We start from the raw sequence: 21,326 nt of genomic DNA, 5'->3' as shown, positions 1-21,326 counted from the left end.
TCCCTGTCCAGAGCTCTTGTGCTTGCGTGGTAAACATCGACACTACCCTAGTCCTAGTCCTGAGCTCCTAGTCTGAACCGCTACCTGCAGTTAGCATGGGTTAGCAGTAACTCTGCTGATATGCTGCCCCATATCTGTTCTGAGTATTAATTTGACAGGTGGCCATTTCCTACACATTGCACCTTTAAGGAGTGGTTAAAACAAAAAGTAAGAATAACATTCATCACGCAATAAAGTGTTTCGATGGCAGATCTTCAAATGACAAAAAAATGTTTTGTAGATTCACAAATGTTTCTGATTGTTTTCGTCTTCTTTTTTTTCACAGATACAATGAACAGAGCACTGCACATCCACGCTCACAAACACCCAGCCAAACTTCTCCCTGTTTACAAAGTCATTGCCACGATAGTACAAGTGTAGTGTGAGAAAATACTCAAGGTTGGTTTAAAAGGGGCTGATTTCCTTTAGCATTCTTATCATGAATAGCTTTATCACTGCACTGACAATACGGTGCTGAATAGCCCTGTGGGAAGGTGATTCACGATCTGGATACATACCACAAAATTACATGCTTTTGTACCACAGCAGATAATGACAAATAAAAAGGTTCTGAGTAGTTTAGTCCAAACCAGAAACACTTTACACGTCCATTGTGCGGAGAGAAAGAGGTGTGGCTGCAGCTTTCAGAGAGGCCAGCTCTCTATTTTATGATAATGTTATGCGCTTGACTGTCCTTTCTTTAGAGAGAAACATGTTAAAAGAACTCCAGAATAAAACCCCACAGGAAACACGGCTTCGCTCATATTGTTGTATCAAAGAACGAAAGAGAGATAAATCTGATTTAGCTCATAGTGATGATCTTTTCTCCCCCTTTTCATCCACTTTGTGAGATATACTGTACATTTTGCTGGCACGGAGCATTTAAACATTCGTCTTATGATGTTTGTTTTTTTCAGTCAGCGGTGTGTATTCACAGTCCACTGCAGGTTCAATTTCTCTTAATTGTTCCGTGACCTTTCTATATACCCTTAGCAATTAGCTGATGAGTTTGTCTGTGCTGTGGGTCAGTAGCACTGGGGTTGTAATCAACACAAACACAAGGAGGCTTTTCAGAGGAGGGACCCAGCTTGGCATTCAGGGACCCTTACCTTACAGCACTTTATTAACTACCAAACAATAATCAAATGGTGCTTGATGAAGGGGACACACATAAAAAAAAAAAAAACGTTATGCCATAATGCAGTGGACAAGAAGCAAAGCGGTGAATGTGTGTAATTTTAATGAAAAACACATATATTTATTGCAGCAGACTACGGAAGAATCTCTACTACAGTCATGTAGCTGGTGCCAAGTGTCTAGAATATCTGCATCAGGGGCGATGAGGCTCTTTAGTTTAAAGCGCTATGACACTGGACACTACCAAACATTTAAACACAACATTTTATAAAAACAAGTACAAATATAAGACAAATGATTGCATTTCGAAAGGATCATAATTGCTACGCGGAATATGTTCACTTGCTTCATTCTCATACTTTGCCAAATTCATAGGGAGACGGTTGGGAATAGGCACATACAAACAACAGACGCCATGAGACCAAGTGTCCCACATGCAGTTAGTTTAAGGCTGCTAAAACACTTCTTTCAAGTTAAGAGAATGGCAGTGACCTCGATCAAAGTCCTTTAACACAATTTTTGCCACTTGGCAGCCGTCTTCACAACGCCTCTGAGCAGTTATTTCTTACAAGACCAGGCCCGTGTTTTAATGACTGCCCAGATAACCATATATTTGCTTACAATGATCACCAGGACATAAAAAATGCATGTTTAGAATCATCTGTCCAATATTTAAAAGAAAAAAAAAAAAAACGCTTTAAAAGTTTGGTCACTTTGCCCCACATTAAGATTTAAAATGTTCCTTTTTTTTCTAGAAAACCAGAAAAAAAAGTACAGCGAGTTTAATGTCCGATATTTGAATAACATCACCTTTTTTTGGTAATCCTGTGCATGATTATCCTTCGCTTTGAGGGTATTAGAAGTCCGTCTGCAACCAAACTGCCTGAAATTGTTGTGAATCTTAACTGTTGCAACACTGATGCTACAACATGATCGGATGATACGTTTCAGGTCAGCCCAAGGAACCTAAAAAAGAAAGAAGGGTGCCGGACTGTGGTGAAGTCAATGGGAAAAGCATGGAGAAACACACTAAAACCCAATGTATTTATAAACTGACATTGCCATTCCTAGAGTCATACCACTTGTGTGCCTAAAACATCCTTTGTTGTTCTTCAACATTAATATTTTCAGTATTTGACTCAGTCAGCCATCTCTCCTGAGCTACTTTGTTGTGACTTGTCTAAAGGTGACCATAATGTAAGAACTCTTCTCATACTTAATATATTCAGATGCATTATCAGTGAACATTTTGCAGAGGCTGAAATGTGGCTCGTTCATCATTACAGTCTGTTTGATTTGCTGCTGTTTTCTGTGAAATGTTTTTTTGTTTTTTTTGTTTTTTTTTTCACCCTAAGGCCCCCCTACTGCCCCCTGGGCAGACACAGAGAGGGAGAGAGAGAGTGTCCAGAGAACAACAGACTAACAGACAACAGGCTGTACTCATTATTGTCTAAACCAGCAATTAGGTGTTCGCACAGCGATAAAGTTGACCAGCTTTATTCAAATCAAAGGTTTGGCAGTCCACTGTGAGTGATAATGGATTCCAGATTTCCTCTTTGTGGTTCTGGACGCTGACACACACTGTCACCAGGCACCGGCTCAGTCCTACTTTGAGGGCGGCCCCATTGGGGGCGGCGGCACCAAAGAACACTGTTGTGGTCTTGGTCAGCAAGTGAGGCTGTCATTATTGCGTTACCATGGAAAAGATGTGTCACAAACACAGTTATAACGAGGGTGTACAGCTCAGTAAACTATTGACTGAGCTACTGTATCTGGGCCAGACTGCAGCACTGCTCCGCTGCCTGCTTAATGAATTCCTTGGAAGCAAAATTTCGCTTCCTGTCCGCAATATACCAAAAAAAAAAAGATGTTGTCATCATTATGTGTTCATATGGAGGCTACTGTACAGATAATTACATGCCTAAATAAAAGTTCATCAATGTGACACCCCGTGATCAAGTACACCCGCCGCTCTTCCACCACCTGAGTTGTGATATTCCTTTAAAGCTGCAATTATCAGAAGATTAACAAGTTCATGCTGCTACGACAGGATGCTGTGAGAATAAATTTTGGTTCCAAGAGCGCTTGGCCGTTTGCCACGTCTGAAGGTGACAGAATTCTTGCCGATCTTGCATGACGGTGAAGGGGGGGATGGACAGAGCCAGCTGGGTGGAGCTTATGAATCTGAAAGTCATTGCTGTTTGGGCTTCCACCCTGCCCTCGCTGCCCCAGTCCACCAGATCAGCTTTACTCAGCAGATTCCTCCGTGGTGGGAAACAGAGGAGGAGGCGGCTGAAAAAGCAGCCTGACCGAGCACGTGGCCAAAGCCCCCACTGTCCTGGCGCTAATTATCGATCAGATGATTAAGGCAGATGAAGAGATTTTTCTCTCTGTTTTGAAAGCGAGAACTGCGATTGTGCGTCTCTGACTTGTGGAGAGAGAGCTGCCAAAAGATCAATACTTTCAATCACGCCAGAGAGCTCCTCTGTCAGTCACGCTGAGTAAGGTGATTACAATTGAGTCTTAAGACAATGAACAACTTCGTGGGGCTTCCTCAGGCACACTCAGCCTCCTTGCGGGGAGTCTAATGAACTCAGACCTGTTAAATAGGCCTCCGAACCACTTCGAACACACATCCTGAGAGACTGCTGGCCCCGCTGCACTCTCCCGCTCTCACCTGTGAGCACATACAGTGTGCACATGTGTAGGCGCAAACAACACACGGCAAAAGACCGAAACCCTTTATAGTGACGGACAGAGAAACAGCACCGATGACCAGCGCAAACCTCGCATGAAGCCCCCTTCGACAAATCATTCTTTCTCGTGTGTGGAGTTTGGAGTGGGAGGCCGTTTGCTGGCAGGAGGTTACATGGTCAGAAACAGCAGGAGAAGCTGACAGAATGATGCCTTTCCCTCCAGTATATCTACAGAACAGCCAGTGCAACAGCTGCTTTTAATTCTTTTTGACCAATGGATAAGTGGACGAGGGTAGTAGGATGGTACCACAGATAATGGACTTTCTTTTCACTGCGGCTTTCTGTTTATTTAGGTTCCATTTTTGTATTTCTCTTCTGTCTCTTCTATTTAGGTTAAGGCACAAAAACCACTTGGACGGGGTCAGGAGGGTTACACATCGTGGTTTTGACACACTCGCAAACGGAGAGGGTTCGACATCCCGAAAAAAAAAAAAGAACCAAAAAAAGCTGTTTTTGGTGTTTTGGTGTTTTTCGGCTGCAAATGTCCGTAGCTCTGCTTAAAAAACCACACCTGACGTTGATGTCACAGAAACGGCTGGAAATTTCTCCAGGTGTCCTTAAAAATACTCAGCGGTGTGAACTCCAGTCACCCGTTTGGCAGCCTCGCCGGCCTGTAATAACACCCTCCACCTCATGCTGCGACAGGTGGCTAATAAGCGTATAATGCGAAGGTGATATGCCACGTCTGGTACACGTGTCAACCTTGGACGTTATTACGGTTTGCAGAAACGTTAGCTGCTGACAAAATATCCTGGTGACTGGGCTGATTTTGACAATTGACTGAATGTTTCCAGGAAGTGTTGAGACTTGATCTTTGTGAAAATTAAGACAATTGCTGCCTCCTAGAAATGAATGCTTGACATGTTGAAGACTGCTTTCATTTTAGATTCTTCTACTTTTATACCCATGTTCACCTTTCGGACAACAGGAGGGATGACATCCCTGGGAAATATGAGCTTTAGTTAAAAGCTTTCCTTCAATTGCTTAATGCAGAACAGTAAACGCACTGACGGGAAAATGTCAGAATAAATAAAGAGCCCTTTAGCGAGATGCACCGCTGCAGAATTTGAGTAAAGACACCCGCAAGAACGAAACAAAGCTTCAGTAGTTTTTGTGTTGGGGATCTTTCTCCTCTCTTGTTTTTAACAGGCAGCATGTAGCAGCATCCATCCCTCTGTGGCTGACACCAGCCTTTCAGGGAGCAGGTGACTTGTTAGTACTCTGAGCAACAACGGGAACAGATGTGTCCCTGACAGTGGATGGATGGTCAGGGTCCATCTGGTCAGTGCAGCCCTGGACAGGAATGATGAATACAGCTTCATCAGTGAATAGCTGTCATCAATCGCGTGGCGTGGCGATGGCCGGTGACAGCCACACGCCAGCCCCGGGCCCCAGGTGTGGCGAGCGGAGAGCGGGCTGGCTCTGGAATGCAGGTCAATCAGGCAAGTCGGAGCCAATGTTATACATCGCAATGTAAAGCGCATGCATTACAAAAGGGAAGATGAAGAGCATTGCTGAGGCAGGGTGAAAGAATCTGCGGGGGTTCTTTGATACAGATCGGCTCGCAGATTTATTTCAAAGCGGGGCTGTTAGCGAGCCGCCGTGCTAAGGACGAGCACCAGGCGTCTAGACAAGTCATGGCTCTACATTGTCTTTCCCGGCGGTCCCAAATGAAATGCACTGCATCCTTGTCTGCTTCAGTGCATAGACATGGAGAGGTACTAAAACACTGACCTTGCTCTGGACCATTCTGAATATGTTATGGCTCCCGCTTCCCTTGAACTGTCACAACTTTAAATCGACCACTTCTAATGGTTTCATACACTGTGGCGGCCATCATTATGCAGGACACCGCACCCGCCCTTAGACCAGCTTTGAAGCGGTGATATTTCACTGAAAGTCATAATTTAGCAGTGTTTACTCATTTATTGTATTCATTTTTTTATATTGTAACGGCCGAGGAATAATTGCAGCGAGCCTGTCTGTCCTAATGGTCAGGCTTTGCCACAGTGGGTGTGTTCCGGGACCTTGGTGTTGGTGGAAACAGGTCACTTAAGTCTGTAAAGAGGCGGACCAGTGATGACTCATTTCTGACTCTAAATTACAACAATAATTGAGAAAAGAAAGTGTACAGTACAAATGTTACAAGCAGAAGAACCCATCATCAAATTCATCACATAGAATGCCAAAATCATAAATATCCAATTATGTCAAGCAGCCTGAAACCAGATCCGTCCATACAGCCCGGCTGAATGAAGGTTTTTCTTTCTTTTTTTTTTGAACAGTTACAGATTATTAGTCATCTTTACACAGACGTCCCTGAAGTCATCCAGACAGTGTCAGGATATAAATAGCGCGTAACGTGTGACCTATTAGAGAGCAGCAAAGTCTAATACATATTTATTGCCATATTTCACCTCCACTCTCGCTGAATATGAGTCTGAATCACCTCTAATCCTTTCAACTCTGCCAGTGTTCCCACAGTCAGTAATCTTTTTTCTTTCTTTTTTTGGGGGGACGATGAAAAACACAGTAGGGAAATCGCATCGTTTTTATTCTTGTCGATTTATCATAATTCAAAGTTGAACCAGTTGTACCTAAGTGTTTTTGAATGACACTGATAGAAAAAATAACCCTTTACAGCACAGAAATACACTAAAATGTAGATTTAGTTTACGGCGATGTTCACAGATTTGGTTTGTGTCTGAGATCATCTTGCAGTCAGTTCAGGAGTGCCAGCCGTGTTTTGAATTTCGGCGGTGGTCGTCCAGTTGTGGCTTTAAAGCGGCCCTAATGTAACAATTTGTCGCAATTTACATGTGTTAATCAATTTTTTATTGGTTATGTGTGAGCGGAATTGTAAGGTGGCATGAGAATGAGACCTTCCCCATCTCTCTTGGCCTCCATTCATTGAAGTTGTTTGGTGGCTGCTGGGCTGTGGATTTCTCAGTGCCTCTCTTCTCTTAGCTTACAGAGAGCAACAGTAGCTAACGTTAGTTTGGAAATGGAGTCTGCTAACATAAGCAAACGGCCAACAACCAAGATGTTCAACAGACTCCCTGTCTGTTGGTTGGTTTGTCATCAGAATCACACAAAAACTGCCGAACGGATCTCCACGAAACTGGGATGGAGGAAGAGTCTCGGCACAGAATAGAGCCCATTAACTTTTAGTACGGTACTGGATAAAGAGAAGGATGCAGGAATTTTTTCTCACTGTCTTTCACACTGCAAGATAGGGCATTTTTTCTCCATTTTGGTTAATTTCTCAGGGAATAAGGCATGGATCTTGATGAAAAAATCCATATTTAGGTGGCTGGTTAAATGAGTGAGAACAATTTTATTTGGATCCAGATCCCGCTAGTTTAAACATGTTTCATTTGGTATTGGATCAGCCTTGATCGACTGCAAGGGGACAGTTGGGCCTCGGTGGACGTAGCGCCATTCTTGTTTTTAACTACTTTCATTTTTGCGTGTGTTCATGGCACTTTAAACTATATATCTACCCATTCAAATTCAAGCAACATTATGCTTTTACTCTAATTTAACAACTTCAAAATCATGTTGATGGTTCAGTGTCTTGTAATAAGGCGAATCTGATCACAGCGTTACACACTTGTTTACTTCCATATACAAGTTTTTAACACGTTGTTATGACGTGATGAGTTTTGTTACCTCTGACCTCCATTTTTGTTTACGACAGTGGTGTTGCACTCAGAAATTCTACATTATGTTGCTTTACTTTTTAAAAAATTTTTTTTATTAAAATGTTCATTCGGGATGTCCTCTGAAAGCAATATAACATTTTCAACAGTAAACTCATTTTCCAGCTTTATGTTTTTAAAGAATTAAAGAATAAATGTCCACGCTCTGGGGTGATCGCGCTCAATTTATTTGCATCACACTGAGGCGGATTGCTTGTCTGTGTTTTATTCCTTTGGCTTGGTTCAGGCATTTTTCTCTATGAGCCGAGAAAGGTGGTGTAAGCCAGCAGAGAGCTGGTTTTGTACATTTTTGCTGCCCTGTCGTTTTCTCAGCGGGGCATCTCTGGGGAAAATCAAGGGGAGGGGAAGGCCATGGGGGGAGGGTCTGGCAGAAAACACAAATGCACACACACACACACACGCACAGGCATCACATCTCCAAAACACATCGAGATGTCGGCTGTCTGATGCTGCTTACATGTGATTAAGCCTCTGCCTCTAAACAGGCTCCGTCTGATGACCCTGCTGGTGTGTATATCCAGTGTGCTGCAGTGCTCCCCCCCCCCAACCCTCACCCTGTTTTCCCCTCCCCTCTGACAGATGCCGCAGATGACCGTCTCAACAAGAATCACTCTCATGTTCAGAGCCACACTTTGCTTTGTGAGGCTCCCTGAAACTGACATTAATCCACTTTTTCTTCTATAGACTGACAAGAGCATGGAATGGAGGTGTCACACTTTCAGGCAGCACAGGGGGGGCAGCTCGGCTTTGACGGCCCTGCTAAAGCACTGCTGCTGCCTGTAACAGTCAGAGCACTGCAAATTGGAAATCCAGAGGAGATCATCTGTAAAGAACACGTCCACCGGTGGTGTAGGATACAACCGAGTCAGATAGGGGGAGATGGAAAAAAAAGCCAGAAAGCAAAACAGCCGTATGGTACGAAACAAATAAAAGCATTCCAATCATTCGAGCGACACATAACAGCGGAAAAAAGAATTTCCAGAGCAAAAAAATTTCAATTTTCCCACGAGACATTACCAAGACGATAAAACACAGCACAGGTACCACATCGTGTCACGTGCGGCCATTCAACTGTTTGTCTGTCAGGAATGTGTGGTTCACATCTTGCTGATCTTCAAACAAAAACTCTCCATCTCGCTGACATCTGCCGCCACGTTGAGTTTTACCAGGTTCCTGCCGTATTTATTAGAACATGTGGGGCAAATTGTGTTACCTCGAGGAATTTGACCAGGTCAGATGCAAAGATTAACAGCACGTATTAAAGTAATACTTTTCCGCGGGAGGATCATATTGGCTTCTAAACAGGAAAAAACCTTGTTATGAGCTCTTTCCATCACGGACCAATATCTTGGGATTTCCGAGGCATTACTTCACCCTCTTACATACTATACAGCTCGTTGGGTTTATTGATCAAATGATCAAATGTGTTGCTTGTTCATAATGGTTGCCATGATGAAATGTTGGCATTGTACATTTGTGCACACTGCGATTATTTTATGTTTGTGCATTTAATGTGTCGGATCATGTTACAGATTACATGTATTCTTCTCTAAACAGACTTTTCTCTCTGTATACTACTTCTTATTTCCTCTTTTGCAGTGGTAATAATCACTACAGCTGCTAGAGGTTGTTGCCTAACAAAAAACTTAAATATGGGGTGACAATAAGCTGCTTGTATTGTTAACCAGTGGTTGTTTTTCAGCATTTCAGAATTTGGAAGTATTGAAACCACAGCTTGATACAACGTTTCAACAGTTTTACGCAGACATAGGATATTTAGCAGTATCTTAAGCCAAAACAAGATATTTTCCTGCTTAACCCAACCCAGACCTTAAACTGATCATTAAACTGAAAATTGAAAAAAGAAAACCAAACCAAACACCAGAGTAAATGTTCACAATGTACATCTGTGCAAACCACGGTTTTGTTCAATTCTAACATTTTTTTAGGTTGCAGCTTTGAGTTTCTTTAGATTGCATTTTAAATGTTATCTTGTGGCAATGCACCAGACTATAAGTCTGCTTAGGTTAAGGTACAAAAAACACTTGGTCAGGGTTGGGAAAAGATCATATTTTGACATGAAACACCTGTTCTGGTCCCATAAACATGACTGGAGATCTCCTGACCTCCCTTCAAAAATATCAGTTTTTGAAATATTTTTTGAATATAGCACCGTCAGTTGAACTGAAATGGAAATCCTTTTGGCAAGACAGTGTTTTTGGTTTTATTCTCCTCGTCTTGGGGAAACACCAGCCACGGCGACAGCTTTCCCCTGCGATCTAGGCCGAGATCTTTGCTGTTGGGTGGAATCAGTTGAGTCATTTGGATGCCTTGCTTATCTAATGGTCTGGTGATGGCAGAAGCCTTCAGCCTGCATTAAAGCAGACATCAGCCTACGAGAGAGAGTGGCCCGAGAGAGGGAACTACAGTACAAACTAACAATGGCAGCTCCAGTTTTTTTTATATTTATAGCGCCCAGCAGGTGTCAGCCACAGCAGTCTCTCTGCCCCCTTTGACACCCCATGGCTGCTCCGCTCCACCGTATGAAAGAAAAGCGAGGGGGAGGGGGGCAGCTGCCGCCTGGGATTAGGTACCTGAATCCAATCTTGAGAAGCAGTGGGCTCCAGTGGCGTTAAAGTGTTTTCTGGAGAATTTCTCATGTTCCCCACTAGCTGATTATTTCCAGATTTTAGTTCTGCCTCAGTGGAGATGAGCTCCACACAGTTTTGCCAGTCGTGGTTAAGATGTAGTTTGACACTCGCTGGCCACACTCAGATGAGTTGTATAATCCCATTTAGAGAAGCACATCCCACAGGCAAATCATAACTCCTCACACTGATATTAGCGTTTGTCAACATGTTTAAGCATATTAAATGTTATACTGAAGACTCTCAGGAGGTAAACTGGTGGGTTTTTTTTCTTTTTACGGTCGTTGTTTCAAGCATCAAAAACAAAGGCATTCCCTTTTCACCTCGCTCTGCCTTCGTCTTTCACCAGTGTCAGCACCGCTCCGTCTACTCTTGCTCATTAACCTTGCTTGTTCTTCCACTTCATAGCCCTGCTAATATGACCCCCTCCCAACTCTTAGAAGACTCTAAACCCCTTTGAATAACCAAAGGGAAGGAGGTAGTTATTGCAATGTAACTGTGCAGTGATTGGCTTCCAGCGAAAATCACTTCAGAAATGTGAGATTCAACTCGACGGGGCAAGCTCAGCCGAGACCAAGTAAAAAACATCTGCTGAGTGGAAGAGATTTGATGTGAATATTTTCTCTGTTTTGTTGTTGTTGTTGTTGTTGTTGTTGTTGTGTGAATCGATATGTTGTGGCATATAGCCTGCTGTATAGTGAGTTTGAATTTTCCATGTTTTTTAATCATAATACGTAAAAATAAGGTGTTTATCCTATTGCTTATGAATACAACAGATGTAAATTAACCATCTGCACATTCAAAGAACAGTTATGATGTGCTATCTAGTTATGGTGTATCAGTGTAAACTCGTTTTATTACTGTGTTTTGAACAGGTGAAGCTCTTTTATATTTTTAACTTGTCATGGCAGTAAAATCACACGTGTTACTGATTACATTAACAATGTTGCCCCATGGAGTCGCGACAGTGAGCCGGCTTTCACAGGACCAGGACCCTGCAACTGAAGCAGATAAACAGAGATTAGCCATCATTAAATGAAGCATTTAAATCAGTGATTTTCCTTCTGTAACATGTTAATATGCCGTTCTTGATTAAAGGTGAGCTGGGATAAAATGTTGTCAGTAAATTTTAGTCATAGGCTACGTACCATACTGACATTGGTCATTATAAAGTTCACGGAGTCGCAAGTTAGAAGGCTGCTAAGACAGTGACCACGGTTCAGGACTGCATTTCAACATTTGTAAGTGTGCAGCCACTTGATATTTTTAAGGAGCCCATGGGACAAATTTCTGTCTGAGTTTGTGGTAACAAAAACAGGTATGTTTAAGCCAAAACTGGACCTTTTCCTAACCCTAACCAAGTGTTTTTTTTCCCCCTAAACCTAACCAGAAAGTAAGCACAGCGCTGTCACAAGACAACATTAAAGTTTTACCTAAAGTTACGTAAAGTTGCAACATATCAATGGTTTGAAGAAATGCAGATTTATTCTGGGTTGCATTAAGGCCATGATGTTAGGTTATGTTAAGGGTTGGGAGGAATGATTAAAATGGGAGGAATGATTAAAATGTTTTTCACTATGTTGAAACTATGTTTCAAAACGTAGTCAGTAACCCAAGCACCACATTGATAAAGCAATAATACTTTTGGATAAAAAATGTACGTGGTTCAAATATCTAGACCAGCTGTGAGTCTTGTGTTGTAAATGCTGTTTGTGTGAGCATGTACTTTGTAGTGTATAATTCCTAATTTCAAAATGTATATTCCAATTGTGATCCTGCTAATAATTCCCATTTTTACAAAACTGTTAATCTGATTTTCTTTTTTCTGTAACCTTGTAGCATTTTTTTTAAATACTAAATACATGACACTGTTTCATGTATTTTGATATTCCCAAAGGCTGGTTATTTTTGTTTATTTAGCTATAACCTAAAATTAAACTGATTTGACAATTTCTAGAACTGACATAAACTGTACCTAAATTATTCATATTCTGCTATCAGTCATTTTGTTTAGTATCCATAGCTGATCACAAACCCCTCCATTGCGTTATTCTGTAAAAACTCTACATAATAAACTACGAATCATCAATCATATACTGGTGTTTCTACAAACTTCATGTTGAATTCACATTCAGACAGCAGGAATGCAACCTTCTTTTTCACGTGAGTGCATCAGATCATATGTTCTCATAAAGATTATTTACATCAGGATAGAGATTTTCATCTACTCTGTGTTTTCGGTGCATCAAATCTCACCAGACACTTCTGATAAACAAGCTTTGTGTGACAAATTCAACCTTGGCATCGCTCTGCAGTGATGTCAGGACTTTTAGTGATTGTGACCTGGACATGAGATGTGTATTTATCACTACTTTTATTGAGGAACGATGAGCACGGTGGAAGATAGCGTTTTCAATATTCTTTGACGGTTTACTGCGAAACCTCCATTGATCTGTGCAAACTTCACATTGCCCCATTTGACACTTCAATAAAACTGTTTCCCAGCTAAAAACCACACATTTATATGTTTTGGAAATGCATTTTCATATTCTCTCATAAAATAACTCGGCGGCTCCCTTTAAACAACTTTTTCACAATTAAAATATCATACATTTCTCGACGAGTTCAAAACTCTTCACACAGAGGGAGGTCTGCACTAAAAATCACTTTTCATTTCTTTGACATGAAATGCTTTGAATGACTGCATTAATTCAAAATGTGTCGTTTTACTCACTCAAACGCAAACACCGCCAAACCTCTGTGTATTCACACAACATAATGCTCGACTCTGTAGCATAATGTGCATTGAGTATCTAGTGTGTTGTAAGTTAAAAAACATACAGCCGTTTGTTAGCCTGAGCTATAATCTCCAACATGGAGATAGAGAAAAGAGTGACGTCAGAGGGAGAGTTCTCCCTTCTGGCAAAACCAACTGATTACCAAGTGATGGCACCACTTGCAACACACCATTACTCACATGTTAGTTACCATACCAACTGCTGAAGCTCAACCTGGGTGCTGTCATTACAATTAACCCCCTTTTCGTCCTTTTGCATTTAAACTATTTCTGTATGTACAATCAGATGCAAACCTTTCACCCGGTGCCAATTTGAATTTGTCGTCTTCTCTTGTATTTCTGTCTCTGGTTAAGCAGGCGTTCTAACTTGCTGTTGCTGTTGAGATATCAGACGCTTGACATAGTAGATTTTAAGCAACTCTTGACACGGCCCAACTTTTGAGCCACAGAAGCTTAAAACAATTTTGTACATCGATAAAGACAAATTTCGTTTGCAGGTTCTGTTTTAGAATGAAATGCAACATAGCTGATGGTCTGCAGATTAGTGATAATAATGTTTCACTAACTGTTACTTTCATGACAACTCACATCCCTGTCAGTCATCAGTTAAACCGATGATGAATAAAACATTGTTTTACACAAAAAATATACGTAATCAAACAACACATACTACTGAAACATCTTTGACTTTTACCAAGATATCAAATAAATTATATTATGGCAAAACACATCTTTGTATAGTCCAGCATTGATGCAGAGATCATCTCCTCACAAAGGGAGGAAGTCAGGTTACAGAGTAAAAAGAATAGAAAAACTGCGTATGTCAAAGTCAAACAGGACTTTTTATAAAGCGGTGAAGTGCAAATCACAACGGCAAATAACAAAACACAACAAACAACCAGCAAGAAATTGCTGCCACAAAGCAGAAAACACAACCACATTAACTGTGCGTAACCTATAAATTGATGCATTTGTCCATTTGCCGTTGTGATTTGCACTTCCGGGCCACCATAGTTTTACCCAGGAGGCTGCTGTTCGTGTCCTCTGAGGAACTAAACATCAGAATTTTGATGTACAGTAAGTTATACACATAAGTCATGTTGGCTTCTTTTACCTTCCGATTTCCATATGTAACTTTAAAATTACTCCTGTTCCTAACCAAGTCATACTTTAGGCCTAAACCTAATCAACTTGTGAAACAACGTTAACGACTTAACGTACTTTGTTGTGTTTTTGCAATTATGCTATCTTGTCATTTTTGATTTCTGAAGAATCTAAGAATCTAAATCATTCACACACAGACAATTATTTAAATATGAATCCCGTAGCCAAAAGAAATTAGGTATTTCTTTTCTTTTTTCAAGACTAAATTCTTAATTTAAGGGTTAAAGATATTTTCTTACAGTAATCCGGCCATCAAACAAGACAGGTGAGTAACCAGTAATAAGGGACATTATCACCCAACCATATTGCAAAAATCTAGTGAAAACATACAACTCAATGGGTTATTTTTACTAAACACAGTACAGGCTACATGTACACATTCATTGAGATTGTTTTCATGCTCTGCTGTCTGTGGTTCCATTTCAAGTTTGTATGTCACGTGTTTCAGTTTGCCTGTTATCTAATTGGGTTGCGTGTGGTGGCCAGGTTGTGAATCATATGTTTACTGCATGTTGTGTTCCTGCCCCTAAACTAAACAGTGTTTCATGTATGCACGAGGGAGGAGCTGCCTTCAACTCTGACACTTGTGGCATAAATTCACCATCTGACTTTATGGTGTACAGACAGATGTAATATAGTGGTTGCCTGTATGAAGCACCAGGCTGCACACAGTCAGCGCAGCCTCACACACTAGAGAGGCAACTTGCTGGTGTTGCTCCCGCTCTAAATTAACTCAAACTGACAGCTATACTGCAACGGACGGGTTTATCTATAGGTACCCTAAAGAATGTCCGACATTGTCTCATAATACAAGTTTTTTTTTCTTCAAGTTAAACGTCTTAAGTGGGTGACGACGACACAAAGGGATGTAATTAGTAGGTGGTGATTTGAAAAAGACGTGCCGGAGAAAATCACAATGATACAGATGACTGAGTCAGAAGACATCTGGGCAGAGCTTTAATTCTTGGCTTGCTTAAGCATCAAGAGCGAGAAAAGCCAAGAATTAAAGCTCTTTGATGTCACTGTTCATTGCGAGATGATGGCACGTCGAGTGCAGCAGGACCTCAGTGTTTCCTGCTAATGATGACAGAGGAGGCCAACATGGCAGCGAGATCCAGGGGAATTCAGCAAAAAAAAATGCTCATTAAAAGGTCTAATAATTAAAATATTGATTAATTAGTCTTACATTGATTTACAGTCACACTTTATCAAAGCCAGAGGCTCTAATTACCGTGCCATTATGCCACAGGCTGACCTACTCATTTTTTGTCACATGTAATGAAAAAGAACATTTCTTTAACTGCTTTTTAAATTTTTGACCTGTAAAATTTTAATGGGGAGTACAGTGGGTGTCGAATGTGGATTGGCAGCAGAGTCATGGGTGGCTAATGTCTGTGAGTCTGGTTAAGTGGCTGTACACACCGGGAGCTGGAACACCTCTCTAGAGGGATTGGTCAGGGTTACTCTGTTTAAACAAAATTGCATTCACCAGTCTCTGCAAAAGGCACAATGAATAATTACACAGAACTTGACTTTTCTAGTGTTTCAGTGCACTTTTTTCCCTTTTTTTTCTAAAGCATTAGGACATCTGTGAAATACCCCAACCAAAATGTTTTTAAGAAGCATGGAAATGCAGTTATCAAAGTTCTTTGATACAAGCCCTTTTCGTGGTCTGGCATTTGGTGGTTAGTTAATGAAGAGGTGTTGAACAGGAATTGAATCCTATTTTCCACTCCATAGAGTCAGAAAATGGTACTTCAGACACTCAGGAATCCCAATTTTCCTCCTGAAATTGGAAATGTGTAGACATGAGAGTGAGGTGCAAATCATCAACAAAGTTTTGGCTGACCAGTGGCAGGGTGCAGTCCACATATCTCTCTCTGTCGATCACAATGCTACATATTATATGCCACATGGAGAAACACTCTATATAGAATTAGTTCAAGTTTTGGTTGTTTAGAATAGCACATCACTGATTTAGAATTGCACATGGACTCATATTCAGACAAATCAATGCAGCAGAAGCAGAGATGTTGTCTTCTTTTATTCCGCTCGACTTCTTCCTTGTCAAAGCGTTGCAAGTCGATTGCCAGCTAAGGCATGGTAAGAGAAATCCTTTCGAACTTTTCACCACCAAGTTTTCTTAATTTTCATGTTTGATTTGTTTTGAATTTTTCTAATATAAGTAAGTGAATGTCCATAAATGACGTAAACGATGTCACTGTAATGTGAGTTGTGTCATCTGCCTAACTTACATCAGTTTATTAAACCCTACACAAGTAAGTTTTTTCCCTTAGGAACCTAACTATTTTTGTTTGACTTGACTCTAAGAGGCGTATCATAGGCAGCTGTACATGTTTCAGTTTTTCAAGAAGTTTCACCTCTCATCCGAGAAGCTTCTTCGGTTCTAATTATCTGAAGGGGGGGTGGAAGGTGTTTAAACCCTGTGTGGGAGTTTCCTTACAGAGTCGCTAAGGACACAAGTGAGCTCTGAGTTTCAGGGTCGTTAGGGCCACTTGTGGGTCGTTGGTCCAACCGGTCTTCACGTGGGTTGTTAGGGCTAGGTGAGCCCAGGTGTGAATGATTGTCAAGCTGTCTGGGGAAAGAACTCAGTACTGTATCATAGGTGGTTGACAGGTAGCGTTGTGGGCCACCTTCTCTGTCCAAAGACGGCTGTCTCAGTTTGACATAGATGGATTCCTTTACTCCTCTTTCAAACCTTCTGTCTTCTCTGGCCAAGATGTTCACATTGTTGTCCTCAAAGGAATGATTTTTCTCCTTCAGATGTAAGTGGACAGCAGAGGCTTGACCTGAGGAGTTGGCCCTCCTGTGTGGTGCTATTCGTTTATGGAGAGGTTGTTTTGCTTCCACAGTGTACAAATCTGTGCAGTCCTGGCTGCATTGACCAGCATAAACTCCATTACTGTTTATGCCTGGGTGACTGGTCCTTAGGATGGACAAGTTTCTGCTTCAGCGTGTTGGTAGATTTAAAGTGAACCAAGATATGACGTTGACTAAAGATCCTCATGAGTTTCTCAGATATTCCCTCAACATAAGGAATGATGGTGTCGTTCCGGCTCCTCCTCTCTGTCTTCTCCAGGTCCAGTTTGGGTAGCCACAGGTTTGAAGTGCTCCCCTGATGTGCTTGTGTTCCTTCTCCTTCCCTTCTGTCTTTGTTGGCACGGTCTCAGCCAGTCGGTTTGGGGTTTTGAAAACCCCCAGCTTGTGCTCCTGTGGGTGGCGAGAGTCGAACAGCAAGTATTGATCTGTGTCTGTGTGTTCTCTGTACACCTCAGTGTTGAGGCTTCTAACCCTAACCAAGTTTTTTTTTGCCTACCACTAACCAGGTAGGGTTAGATTTTTTTTGTCAAACTTAACCAAACTGCAACCATTTGACAGTGTTAGTAACATTTGTGTAACCACTTGACATTGTGTGCTATTTATTGTTGCAAACTTGACCATAGAGCCTTTATTTTGAAGTCTAAGCAGAGTGTGCACACAACATATAAGTGCCGAACCCTTCACATCCAAAACTGCTGCTAGAGGGTTAGGTGGAGCGTCATATTTTGAAGCTTAAGGCCGCTGACAAGCTGTGCAAGTGCATACTTGGAGGAAGATCACTGCAACAAGAATGACACCTATGCTACAAATTACGCCGCATACAGACGTTTTTCTAAAGTACTCCACTAATTTGGCATTGCACTTGGACTCACAATCAGACAAATCAATGCAGCAGAACCGGAGATATTGCCTTTTTTTTTTTTTTAATCCCACATATTTCCTCTTCCTCGTCAAAACCTTGCAAGCCGACTGCCGACAAAGGTCTGCTAAGCTAATTACTTTCTAGCTCTTCACCCCCAAAGATTTTTTTTTCGGTCTAATGTTGCCTCAAGTGACCCTGAATAGCTCGAGCTTACGAGCACATTTGTGCGTTTTAAGACTGGAAGAAGATCACCGCAAAAAAGAACTGGGCAACAAGAATGACACCTATATAGTCAAAATCCCACAGAAAACCAAATAGTTTTAGCGAGAATATTTCAGGGAGAGTATTTATTTACAGCAAAGCAACGCGTGAACACATATTAGGAAGAAATAGAAATTATACAAGTAATAACAGGTTAATATAATGCATAACACATAATGGGGCACTTTTCATAAATTGCCTTCATACAATCACTTAAAGCCTCCCACCAACCTCCCACCTGATTTCAAACGCTTCTCAGTAGCACATTCATAAGATCTATTATTCAAATAGACAGATAGATAGATAGATAGATAGATAGATAGATAGATAGATAGATAGATATTTTTTGAGTGATGGAAATGACCCTCAAATCACAGCAAGTCCATTAATAAAAGGTTGAGAGAACATAGCTGATGTCTTTCATATTGTAATGAGATATGAACAGTATTACACCTCCGTAATTCTGCTGCATCAGAACCTATATCCACCCCACCTTTGTTTGCACCCCATATTTGCATTTCAAAGGGAGCCCCTGGGAAGCCACTTTGCATATTTACATCTGATTAACAACTTTAAATGAACATGTCAAAAATCTGAAAATGGTCCGCGGCTGACACGGCAGAGGGATTCTGTACCATGAGATGTAACGGAACAAAACGCCTGGCACAAACTGTGATTAGAACAACACGATATTGCCTAACATATGCACAGGCTTCACGTGAATTTAAGCATCTTGTTAATTACATTTTTTTTTTCAGGGGAGAAGATTTGTATTTTGCTAAATTGTGTAGATAAGAAGAACACATTGGGAGGTTGTGCCTTAAATCACAAGAATGCAATATGAAGGAGAGAATAATATATTGCCTCCTCAGGCTACGTTTTTTTTAAAAACCACAAATTCACACCAGTAACTCCGTGTTTGAAAAAAAAAGGATTAACTGGTCAAAAAACTGGCTCTAAAGCGACGCTTAGCTGATTTAAGCATACATCTTATTTCATGGTGAATTCCTCCAAGACAGACTCATTCAAATTTCATGACCATCCCTTCGTGGTCCCATTATTATGTATTTTGTACACATCCGCCCATAATGGTGAATTAAAAGGAGGGTGAAAGAATGGTCAAGCTAGCACATCATTAAAAATGATCCCGAAAAATCCCAAATTCTTGCATTCGGAGGGAAAGAAAACACAAAGTTCAGAGTGTTAAGGTAAGCTTGGCTGTGGTTAGGAAAGAAAAACAGGCTTATACATGTCTGATGGAAGCTTTGTTCTGCTGAGCTCTCTATAAGATATAAAATATGAACTAACTATGTGATTATTAATTGGGCCCATTGTAATTTGAGGATTCTGGGCTGCATATTGTTGGCAGCCCTCCACGGGGTCTGTCTGCGCAGGAACGTGTCGAGGGGGTACCAGCCAGGATGCCTCAGCCATTTAGAGAGCAGCTTGCCACTCGCGCATCGGCATACCAATGAGTGGGGTTAAAAAGGCACGGCTCCTCTCACAGACGGCCCTCCTTCTCCGGCTCGGCTCCAAAGGGTCTCCACGGACTAATTTCCAAAACCACCTCTTAATGTAGGCTTGTGTCAATCACCTGAACAGACAGCTTCATCCCCTGATATGGAGTAGTCACACAGCAGAGCCGGGCAGACCAAAGGAAATACAATAGTGCAGTACAGTTGCAGTCGTACGGAAAATAATAGAGAAGGCTCTTTAATGCCACATGGATTATTATTAATAGCCTTGAAACAACACTTTTGCTCATGTTTACATTACAGCGGTTGAGCCTGAATCAAATGGAAAATGTATATTATAATGACAAATCCAATGTTTTTTTTTCTTACAGACGTGGAAACCAGAATAAGCTTTCAGAATATCTTTTATACATTAAATGAACTTTAATTCTAAAGTCTTGTCAATTACCATGGTTTAGTAATATGCAGACAGAAGATTGAATGTTCGACATAAACATGTAGGTGTAATGGATAGGCACAAAATCACAGTTTTTCTTTGTATTCTGGTTTAATTAACAAATGCTCCACATGTATTTAAATACATATATCAAACTGCCATGGTAACGCTATCATCAACATTGTTTTCTTTCTCAAACAGAGTGAAATTTTCTCACTAATTAAAAAAAACAAAACATTTTTGACCTGTTTGTGTGAATGTAGAAAAATTAATTATAGGGAAATGTATATTATAGCTGATGCAGAATCTTACAATCTTTTTTGAATAATAGCAGGGTCGCAGCAAAAAACTGGCTCGTAAATTGGATGCTCTGTTACTTAAAGTGACTACAAGGAACTTTTAAGTGTTTATGAAAGAGTCTCGTGATTCCTCTGATGATTGTAAATAACCTGTAACAGCAAACGAGACCATCAGTGAAAAGACCGCTATTTTTATATAGTTATTATCAATGCTTGTGCTCGGGCCCATTCGCATTTATCACATATATTACATATAAAATCACACGTTACCTCAATGTTATCCATCCTGCAGCCTCTTGGCCGGCACGCGTTAGCAAAGATCTATACCGCAGCAAGCACTGGTGTCGTACCGCTTCTGTCTGAAAGGGGTCGCTAGAGTCAACAAAAACTGAAAGTTCCTCTTAGTCACTTAAGATTTTGTTTAAAGACAAAAACCACTTGGGTAGGGTTACGACAAATTAAATACCTATTTTGGCCACTAAAAACAAGGCTGGAGATTTTTTTGAGGTTGAGTTTATAACACCCGGTGTTGTTGCCACAAACAAAGCTGGAGATTTCCCAAATTCTGAAAACATTTTCTCAAAAATATCCTGTGGCGTGACACTTACAAATGTTGAAACATAGTCATGAACTGCAGTCACTGGCTTGGCAACATCCTCACCTGTAGCTCAAGCACCACCCCCTAACCCCTTTGATATAATAGTCAGGTCATAAACATGTAATGTTACAGTGAAACAACACGTTTTGTAGAAATGTCTACATGGTGCTTAACCAGTGACACATACAGTTGTTAGTGCATCAGTGGTTTGCAGCAACGTTATCTGCCAACATGCCATATCATACACATAGGTTGAAACTTTACAGTTTTTTTTTCAATTTTCATTTGTAA

This window comes from Sparus aurata, chromosome 9, assembly GCF_900880675.1.
Source record: "Sparus aurata chromosome 9, fSpaAur1.1, whole genome shotgun sequence".
In the NCBI taxonomy this organism is placed as follows: domain Eukaryota; kingdom Metazoa; phylum Chordata; class Actinopteri; order Spariformes; family Sparidae; genus Sparus; species Sparus aurata.
This window is presented reverse-complemented; position numbering follows the sequence as displayed.